This window comes from Schistocerca piceifrons, chromosome 5 (assembly GCF_021461385.2).
Source record: "Schistocerca piceifrons isolate TAMUIC-IGC-003096 chromosome 5, iqSchPice1.1, whole genome shotgun sequence".
NCBI classification, from domain to species: domain Eukaryota; kingdom Metazoa; phylum Arthropoda; class Insecta; order Orthoptera; family Acrididae; genus Schistocerca; species Schistocerca piceifrons.
In genome coordinates, this window is record NC_060142.1 from 674960842 (window position 1) to 674971183 (window position 10342).

At 44.7% G+C, this 10342-nt stretch overlaps 1 non-coding gene across 1 annotated transcript; it reads right to left on the bottom strand.

Moving 5' to 3' along the window:
- Positions 1 to 9043: 9043 nt before the first annotated feature.
- Trnat-ugu lies at positions 9044 to 9117 on the bottom strand. Its single transcript has one exon. It is a non-coding gene; the product is annotated as a tRNA-Thr (tRNA).
- Between the last annotated feature and the right edge of the window lie 1225 nt (positions 9118 to 10342).

Here is a 10342-nt window from a genome sequence, read left to right on the forward strand (position 1 = left end):
CTGTACGGCTGGTCACGGCGGAGGCTCGAGTCCTCCCTCGAGCATGGGTGTGTGTGTTTGTCCTTAGGTTAAGTAGGGTGTAAGCTTAGGGACTGATAACCTTAGCAGTTAAGTCCCATAGGATTTCACACACATTTGAACATTTTTTGCTGGGAATGGCAACTGACTCTTAACATAGACAAATGTAATGTATTGCGAATACATAGAAAGAAGCATCATTTATTGTATGATTATATGATAGCGGAACAAACACTGGTAGCAGTTACTTCTGTAAAATATATGGGAGTATGCGTACGGAACGATTTGAAGCGGAATGATCATATAAATTAATTGTTGGTAAGGCGGGTGTCAGGTTGAGATTCATTGGGAGTGTCCTTGGATAGTCCATCAACAAAGGAGGTGGCTTAAAAAAACACTCGTTCGACCTATACTTGAGTATTGCTCATCAGTGTGGGATCCGTACTAGGTCGGGTCGACAGAGGAGATAGAGAAGATCCAAATAAGAGCGGCGCGTTTTGTCACAGGGTTATTTAGTAAGCGCGATACCGTTACGGAGATGTTTAGCAAACTCAAGTAGCAGACCCTGCAAGAGAGGCGCTCTGCATCGCGGTGTAGCTTGCTGTCCAGGTTTCGAGAAGGTGCGTTTCTGGGTGAGGTATCGAATATATTGCTTCCCCATTCTTATACCTCCCGAGGAGATCACGAATGTAAAATCAGAGAGATTCGAACGCGCACGGAGGCTTTCCGGCATTCGTTCTTCCCGCGGACCATACGCGACTGGAACAGAATGGGGAGGTAATGACAGTGGCACGTTAAGTGCCCTCCGCCACACACCATTGGGTGGCTTGCGGAGTATAAATGTAGATGTAGATGTAGAGACACCCAAGACTTCGACCACATTGATTACGGGACTACCCACTACGCGAGCACTAACACTTTGCGAACGTTCGAATTCACTAAAGTCCGACTTACAGCACTCGCAAATACGCAGAACACTATTATGACATCCGCGCGGAGTGGCAGCGCGGTTTGAGGCGTCATGTCACGGACTACCCGGCCCCTCCCTCCGGAGGTTCGAGTCCTCCCTTGGGCATGGGCGCATGTGTTGTTCTTAGCATAAGTTAGTTTAAGTAGTGTGTAAGTCTAGGGACCGATGACGTCAGCAGTTTGGTCCCTTAGGAATTCACACCGATTTGAACATTTTCGATTCTGACTATAACCGACACTTGCAACGTTTCGAGAACATGGCACAAGCGCCGTTCGGAGTCAAACACGACAGCGCAATCTGCAGCCCTAGCTAGCATCTGATTTTATGTTCAAACATATATTTCTCGCGGTGTTTTCACTTTTTGTCCACTCCCTGTATATATTTAGTTGTAGACGTAAATATTGATTGCCAGTAATTATGATAAAATGTCAGAATTCTGGACTTGACCCTTGCGATCTATAAACAGCGTATAGCCAAGTACCGTACATTCTTAAATATCTGACCTTTCTTGTTCTCTGCGCTAAAAGGGAGACGGATTGGTGCGTGCGCGCCTTACGGCCGACGCCTTCTCAGAAATCCTGAAATACTGCGCTGGCTGTAGAGCCGAATCGATATCGTCTCCTGCAGTCTGAGGAAAAGCGACTATCCCTCACCACATTATCGTGGGAAAGAAAAAGTTTCCTCCTGTTGTTTCCACCTCTACAGAGTTCGAAAAAGTAAAAACTACTGGAGAAAAACCTTTCCACAACGTGAAGCTTAACGAGGAATAATTTAAAGATCATAGAAAAATTTTTATACGTCGCAACTGCTGAAATGAAAGCTTGCTAGCATAAGCAGTGGAATTATTAACACTCAGGTGGGGCAGCGCAAACAAATATCTGTCGTGAAATGTAAAATTTTACGCACTAGTAGAAGTGCTGTTAAACGTTCGAAGCGTTACCAGAAGTATTAAAATCTTGGCTATTATATTGTTCTTATTAGCTGTTCGGTGGTCAAAAATTCTTATTCGGTAATAGCTCACCCCTTTGCGTAACACAGGCTGAGTCACGGATTGTGTAAGGCGTTTTCCCTCCTATTATTTTATTCATGATCGATAGTGTTGTTCTGGAACTGTGATAGAATATCTACAGCAAACTTGTTAACCAGAGTTGTGCTATGTGGCTGTCAAATGCCCAAATGTTCAAAGAGATTTTCTGTTGATGGAGCCACATATCAACCTTATTATGTGGTTTTGTGCAACGAAAGTTTTCTTCGGCAGTAAAGAGATCTCTTAGTATTGATATTGTAAGATATTACTGGGTGAAAATACGAAAAAAAGTCAACTTTGCTAAACTTCCATCTCGAAAGTCTACTTTTAAACCATAAAGTAAAAGCTGCAGAGCATATAGGTTTAAGAAAAACTGTTGCATTTTACTTCCAGGTTCATATAAATACAACTACCTAAGAAGTTGGAGTATTCTACTTCGTTTACTGATTTCCCCTCAAATATTATTTCTGACATTGTTGTCAGGCGTTGTACGGCACGCAACTGCGTGTATTGTTTCATCTATGCGTAATGACAATCCATTTGCCGCAAATTAGTCAATAATTTTCAGCTAAGTTGCTGTACGCCTTTAGTCCACCGATTTCCTACAAACATAAAAAAGGGTCTAAGAACTATGGGACTTAACATCTGAGGTCATCAGTCCAATAGACTTAGAACTATTTAAACCCAACTAACGTAAGGACATCACACACATCCATGCTCGAGGCAGGATTCGAACCTGGGACCGTAGCAGCAGCGCGGTTCCGGACTGAAGCGCCTAGAGCCGCTCGGCTACAAACATAAGATTAGTTCCTGTATACCGTATGTACTATTAATGTTAGAACTTCAGATTCACTTCTTAACTCCAGTTGGTCTGATCTCACGCATCCATTGCCCTGAAAAATTTCTAACACGTCAGTGACTGGCCTATCTATACTTTATCAATCCTTCCTTCTGTCTGTTTTTTCTTCTGTTGTCGAGCGAAGTTTTCCAATGGTTCCGTATTTATTATCAAAACACTTAAAAGTCGAGATCTTTTATCTGTTGAGTTATTCCATTCCACGACACGTTTCGGTACATAATTTCCATTGTTAACGGCGTTTTTTGGTTTTTTCAAAAATTACGTATGAAGTGTTAGACGTCGTTCTAACCATGTCAAAATAAAGTAGCATTACACTGACAATTGGAACAATTTGACGCAACGTATCGTACGCCTGACACTATAAGTAAACAATATATTGTGATTTGCTTCAGTGAATATTTTGATACTGGAAACCATCGTTATGCAATTGTAGGCTTTCACAGTTATCTCTAATGGATACAATAGATTTTTTTTCTTACTTGCGGTGCTTTCGAAATATCATTCTCCTGGAGCTTGATTAGAAGAACGTTAGAAGTAACAACGATGTACCCTGCTGTTTCTAGAGGCTCCAGTATTTATTTTCCAAGGGAAAGACGACAGAATAAAACTTTGAGCAACTGTTAATTGTCCGGCACACTGACAAAATATTTTCGCTTCGTGCAACACAATGTACACGTCGTTTTCAATATTCATTATAGTGTTTAGGCAGTACTGAATTTTTAATGCGACTGAAACATGACATCTTTTGTGACCATTTGTGTCTCTAACGATAGATGAATATTAGAATAACAGTCCAAAGTCCAGAATTGTTCCTGCTACCTCTTGTTCTCAGTCTCTGTCCTAGATCCTGGAATAATTCATCATTTTCTGCGTCCTTTATTTCAGCGTTTTAATCTTGACAGATATATTTTGCCGCCCTCTTGCAATCAGTGACTCAAGTTCCTCGGGTACCATCGCTAACAGGCTAGCACCATATTTCGACATGCGTATGTAGAAATCGACGGTGGAAGTTGGTTCTGAGAGACGTTATTAGACAGTGCACAGTTATTCATGTACTGAACTGTTCACTTCGTAATTAACAGTCATCTCATCACTTCCGAAATTTTCCCAGTAGGAGTCTTTCGGATAATAAGTTGAAAGGACCATTTCAGTTATCTGCAGAATATTTCAGTGACATCTATTAGTGCTCGTGAAGTTGAATCGTCCCCTTTACGAGTGGCAGTTTATACTACTAATAACCGCTGGTTAGACTGTCAGCTACAAGTGTTCGAGAGCTGAAATCGGGGCGCAGAAACTTGACAGTAGGCACATTAAAGTCACTTGTCTGATTTCGTCGTGATGTCTCTGTACCATGTAGCATAGATCGGCGACGTAATTCTCAAAGAAGAAGCTGAATGTAACATAGGAGTGCTTTCCGCTCGCTGGTAGCACACCGCGTCGTGTACTCTCCCACCACGGCGCGGGTCACTTCAAGAAGTTAACACCTGAAGATGGGCGTACAAGAGACCGAAACCGGCCGTGTTCTAAATAAAAGGACCTTACACCTGTAGCGGTATATTCGACCTCTGGCATCTATAACAGGTGTTGATACATAGCCCTCATATAGTCATATAAAACTCTCGAAACATACATACGAGGGTCACTTCAAAAGAAATGCACACTATTTTTGTTAAAATACAGTTTTCATTCTGCATGTGTGAAAGTTTTACAGTGTGTAGATAAATCCTTCCCCCTTGTATTCAAACTTAGTTCAACCTGTTCCCGTGAGTGGCGCCGTCACAGTATGTCTTCAAGATGGCTGCTACACTTGACATTCGTCAGAAGCAACGTGCTGTCATATAATTCCTGTGATGTGAAAACGAGACAGTGGGAAACGTCCATAAGAGGTTGAAAAAGGTGTATGGAGATGCTGCTGTCGATCGCAGTACAGTTATTCGGTGGGCAAGCAGGTTACGTGATGAAAGCGGGCACGGCAATATTGAGGATTGTCCTCGCAGCGGCAGGCCTCGTACTGCACACACTCCATATAATGTGCAGAGAGTTAACAAACTGGTGACTGCTGACAGACGCATCACAGTGAACGAATTGTCACGCTACGTTGGGATAGGGGAAGGAAGTGTTTGCAGAATACTGAAAGTGTTGGCTTTAAAAAAGGTTTGTGCCAGGTGGGTTCCCAGGATGTTGACAGTGGCTCACAAAGAAACAAGAGAAACGGTATCCACCCAACTTTTGGAACAGTAGGAGAATGGTGGAGATGAATTTCTTGGAAGAATTGTGGCAGGTGATGAAACATGGCTCCATCATTTTTCACCAGAGACGAAGAGGCAATCAGTGGAGTGGCATCATGCAAATCCACCCAAGAAAAAAAATTCAAAACCACACCTTCAGCTGAAAAAGTTATCGCTACTGTGATTTTCGATTCCGAAGGACTCTTGCTTGTGGACATCATGCCAAGTGGAACCTCCATAAATTGTGAAGCATATGTGACGACACTGAAGAAACTTCAAGCTCGACTGAGTCGTGTTCGACCACATCGGGAAAAGCAGGATGTTTTGCTGTTGCACGACAATGCACGGCCACATGTTAGTCAGAAACCATGGAAACGATCACAAAACTCGGATGGACAACACTGAGACACCCGCCTTTCAGTCCTGACCTGCCTCCATGTGACTATCATCTCTTTGGGAAACTGAAAGACTCTCTTCGTGGAACAAGGTTTGAAGATGATGACTCCCTTGTGCACGCTGCCAAACAGTGGCTCCAACAGGTTGGTCCAGAATTTTACCGTGCGGGTATACAGGGGCTGGTTCCAAGATGGCATAAGGCAGCTGAGAGGGATGGAAATTATGTGGAGAAATGAAAATATTGTTCCTAAGGGATGTATCTACACGCTGTAAGACTTTCAAACATGTAGAATAAAAGATGGATTTAAAAAAAAAATAGTGTGCATTTCTTTTGGAGTGATCCTTGTAATTGTGCATACCACGGTCGTCAAAGTGTATTACCTCGTGATGCATAGTTACGAAAAAAAGACACCTTCACACTGATGTTTGTGGTACCCACTCGATCTCTAGCCGCCATCAGGTAGATTGGTTTGTCGACCCCATTTCCGCAGAGAACATTTCAAAGACTGCTGGAGTCAAAGCGCTGAGAAAGCAATTTGTTTGGCATCCGAAACTAACGCAGGTGTGAACATCAGTGGGGAACACGAGGAGGCCAGCCGGCGAAAAAGTGTACAGAAGAACGGAGGTGTCAAAGCGGGAACATTGACTCGGATGTCACCACACTTTAGAAACTGTGAAGGATCGGGTGTCCTCTTATTTATGAATGTGTCTCCTACATAGGGTGTCTCAAACGTTTTGGGTCAGATTGAAACACGTTGTAGTGGTTTCACAACCGATTATGCTGAGACAGAGAACCAATAGTCGGAAATGCATATTTATTGTGTTATGGACATACACAGTGTACACAGTAAAACAGTAACGTAGCTCATGGCAAGTAACGATCACCAGTCTCTATGCATACATGGAAATGGCGCGCCGGCCGTGGTGGACGAGCGGTTCTAGGCCCTTCAGTCCGGAACCGTGCGACTGCTACGGCCGCAGATTCGAATCCTGCCTTGGGCATGGATGTGTGTGATGTTCTTAGGTTAGTTAGGTTTAAGTAGTTCTAAGTTCTATGGGACTGATGCTCTCAGATGTTTTTTTCTTTTTTTTTGCGCATGACGTTCTGGAGCTCTCTCTCAAAGACCCCTGGTGTCTGTTGCACCAAGAGACAGCCAGCTTTCACCCTAGCAAGCACATCTTCATCCGTTTCTAAAGGGTTTCATAGACCAACTTCTTGACGTAACCCCAGAGGAAAAAGTCGAGGGGTGTGAGATCCAGCGATCGCGCTGATCATGGAACAGGACTTCCACTTCCAATCCAGTGATGAGACTACGTGTTGTTCAGGTGCTCGAGGACATTAACATCGATGTGGGCTGGTACACAGTCGTGTTGAAGCCACATACTTTCGCAGACAACAAGGAGTACAGACTCCAAGACACGTAACAGCAAATCTCCAAAACGATTTAGAAGAAATATCGGAATGGTGCGAAAAGTGGCCGTTGACCTTAAATAACGAAAAGTGTAAGGTCATCCACATTAGTGCTAAAAGGAATTCGTTAAACTTCGGTTACACGATAAATCAGTCTAATCTAAAAGCCGTAAATTCAAGTAAGTACCTAGGTATTACAGTTACCAACAACTTAAATTGGAAGGAACACACAGAAAATGTTGTGGGGAAGACTACCCAAAGACTGCGTTTTATTGGCAGGACACTTAGAAAATGTAACAGACCTACTAAGGAGACTGCCTACACTACGCTTGTCCGTCCTCTTATACAATACTGCTGCGCGGTGTGGAATCTTTACTAGCTGGACGGACGGAGTACAGCGAAAAAGTTCAAAGAAGGCAGCACGTTTTGTATTATCGCGAAATAAGGTAGAGGGTGTCACAGAAATGATACAGGATTTGGGCTGGAAATCATTAAAAGAAAGGCGTTTTTCGTTGCGACGGAATCATCTCACGAAATTCCAATGACCAACTTTCTCCTCCAAATGCGAAAATATTTTGTTGACAGCCACTTACATAGGGAGGAACGATCACCAAGATAAAATAAGGGAAATCAGAGCTCATACGGAAAGATATAGGTGTTCATTCTTTCCGCGCGCTATACGAGATTGGAATAATAGAGAATTGTGAAGGTGGTTCGATGAACCCTCTGCAAGGCACTTAAATGTGATTTGCAGAGTATCCATGTAGATGTAGAACACCAGGTAACGTGGACCACTCAAACTGGGAGGCAACAGATAAGGTTATATTAGGTGATCTCAGACAATGTCCGTCAACACGTTGACAGAGAATCGTTGCCGGTGGCTACCGACGTGGATGGCATGAGAATTTTCCTCTCTTCAGACTTGGCTATGGCGGCTGTTGAAAACACCATTACGGGTGAATGAGGCCTCACCTGTGAACAATACAAACTGTGCGAAGTTCAGCACTACAGCACTGCGGCGGAAAGTCCGTTGACACACGTGAACGCGGGACTCAAAATCCGGTGGTACGAGTGTTTGCACGTTCCTTATGATACCTAGTCCATCAGTACTGTCCAAACTGTATCCTTCGAAGCGTGCGTTTCACGGGCAAGTTGATAGGTACTTATTGTTAGGTGGTCGGCCATGCGATTCAACGCCATCTCCTCAAAGTCTGGTTTTCGGAAATGTCTTTGGCGGGAATCTTGGGCGACTCTCTGTGGCGTGAGCAACCCCGTCACTCGTAAGTATCCATGGAGATAAATTTCTTCCAATTAGGATAACGCCTATTGGGAAGGAGTTCTGTGTACATTAGTGCTTCGGGTACTACATCCTGCCGCACCGTACATTAAATGCATGTCTGCAAACATTCGTGACGAATGACGCTCCATCTTTGACTACGCGTCATGCACTGTACACAGCAACATCACAGGCTGTCTGATGCAATAAACAACTGACACCAGGTATTGTGGAGCGCGCGTGGCACAGGTTGATGCACCGGTGTGATGTATGCCGCCGTCACATGGCACACGTGCATGAGCTACGTTGTGTACATTACAATGAAAAGAACACCCTTAGCTGCTTACAGGCGTTGACATACGTCAAAGGGAACAGATGAAAATGTGTGCCCGACCGGGACTCGAACCCGGGATCTCCTGCATACATGGCAGACGCCCTATCCATCTGAGCCACCGAGGACACAGAGGATAGCGCGACTGCAGGGATTTATCTCTGGCACGCCTCCCGCGAAACCCACACTCTCAACGTATTGCCCGCACTACATTCATAGTACCCCTGCCCATTATACTTATTACTCGCGGCGCGTTGCCGATTCCCGTAAGAGTTCGGGCACTGTTTGTGCATTCGCACAGAAGAAGATGATCAAATGGCCGGAGAGCCTTAACTATATATATATATATATATATATATATATATATATATATATATATATATATACACACACTAAGATGGTATCTGTTCTTTCGGACATGTACCATCGGTGACCAAGCAGCTCGTTAGAATGAAATTACAATGAAATGAACACCCTTAGCTGCTTACAGGCGTTGACATACGTCAACGGGGACAGATGAAAATGTGTGCCCCGACCGGGACTCGAACCCGGGATCTCCAGCTTACATGGCAGACGCTCTATCCATCTGAGCCACCGAGGATGTGGGTTTCGCGGGAGGCGTGCCGGAGATAAATCCCTGCAGTCGCACTATCCTCTGCATGGTCACCGATGGTATCTGTTCCATCGGACATGTCCGAAAGAACAGATACCATCTTAGTATATGTAAGTTGTGTACAGTATGTCTGCTCAGTCAGAGGTGTACGTTGTTTATCACGCGCTGCCTGTTCCAGTGTACAAAGACTCCCGGGATCTTGGCGAGAATGCGGCGGAACTACCTGCGCCGTTGGAGTAGATACAATAAGACTGGCGACTGTCGCTTTGAACAATTACTACCATCAGGTTATCTTCCACTAGGAAAGAGAGTGCACTCAGCGACTGTTACGTGATGTACACTCATGCTCATAAATTAAGGATAATTGCAGAATGTGGTGCAACACAACGTACCACTACACAAAACTGGAGCTAATAGCATAGGCACTTAGGGAACACAGACCTGTAAGTCCGCGGTATTGGTGATAAGTTGACAAAGCCGTCCCGAAACACATGTGCTACAAAACGCCATGTTTCCTGCGCATGTAACCCGACATCAGTGTGGGATATGATAACCATGCACACGTACACAGGCCGCACAACGGGTTGGCATACACTGGATCAGGTGGTCGAGCAGCTGCTGGGGTATAGCCTCCCATTCCTGCACCAGTGCCTGTCGGAGCTCCTGAAGTGTCCTGGGTTAGAAGACGTGCAGCGATACATTGACCGAGAGCATCCGAGACGTGCTCAATGGGATTTAGGTCTGGAAAACAGGTAGGCCACTCCATTCGCCTGATATCTTCTGTTTCAAGGTACTTGGCTGGTTCAAATGGCTCTGAGCACTATGGGACTTAACATCTTAGGTCATCAGTCCCCTAGAACTTAGAACTACTTAAACCTAACTAACCTAAGGACATCACCCACATCCATGCCCGAGGCAGGATTCGAACCTGCGACGGTAGCAGTCACGCGGTTCAGGACTGAAGCGCCCTAACCGCACGGCCACCGCGGCCGGCTTCAAGGTACTCCTCCAAGACGGCAGCTCAGTGGGGCCGTGCGTTATCATCCATCAGGAGGTTCAAATGGTTCAAATGGCTCTGAGCACTATGGGACTCAACTTCTGAGGTCATTAGTCCCCTAGAACTTAGAACTAGTTAAACCTAACTAACCTAAAGACATCACAAACATCCATGCCCGAGGCAGGATTCGAACCTGCGACCGTAGCGGTCTTGCGG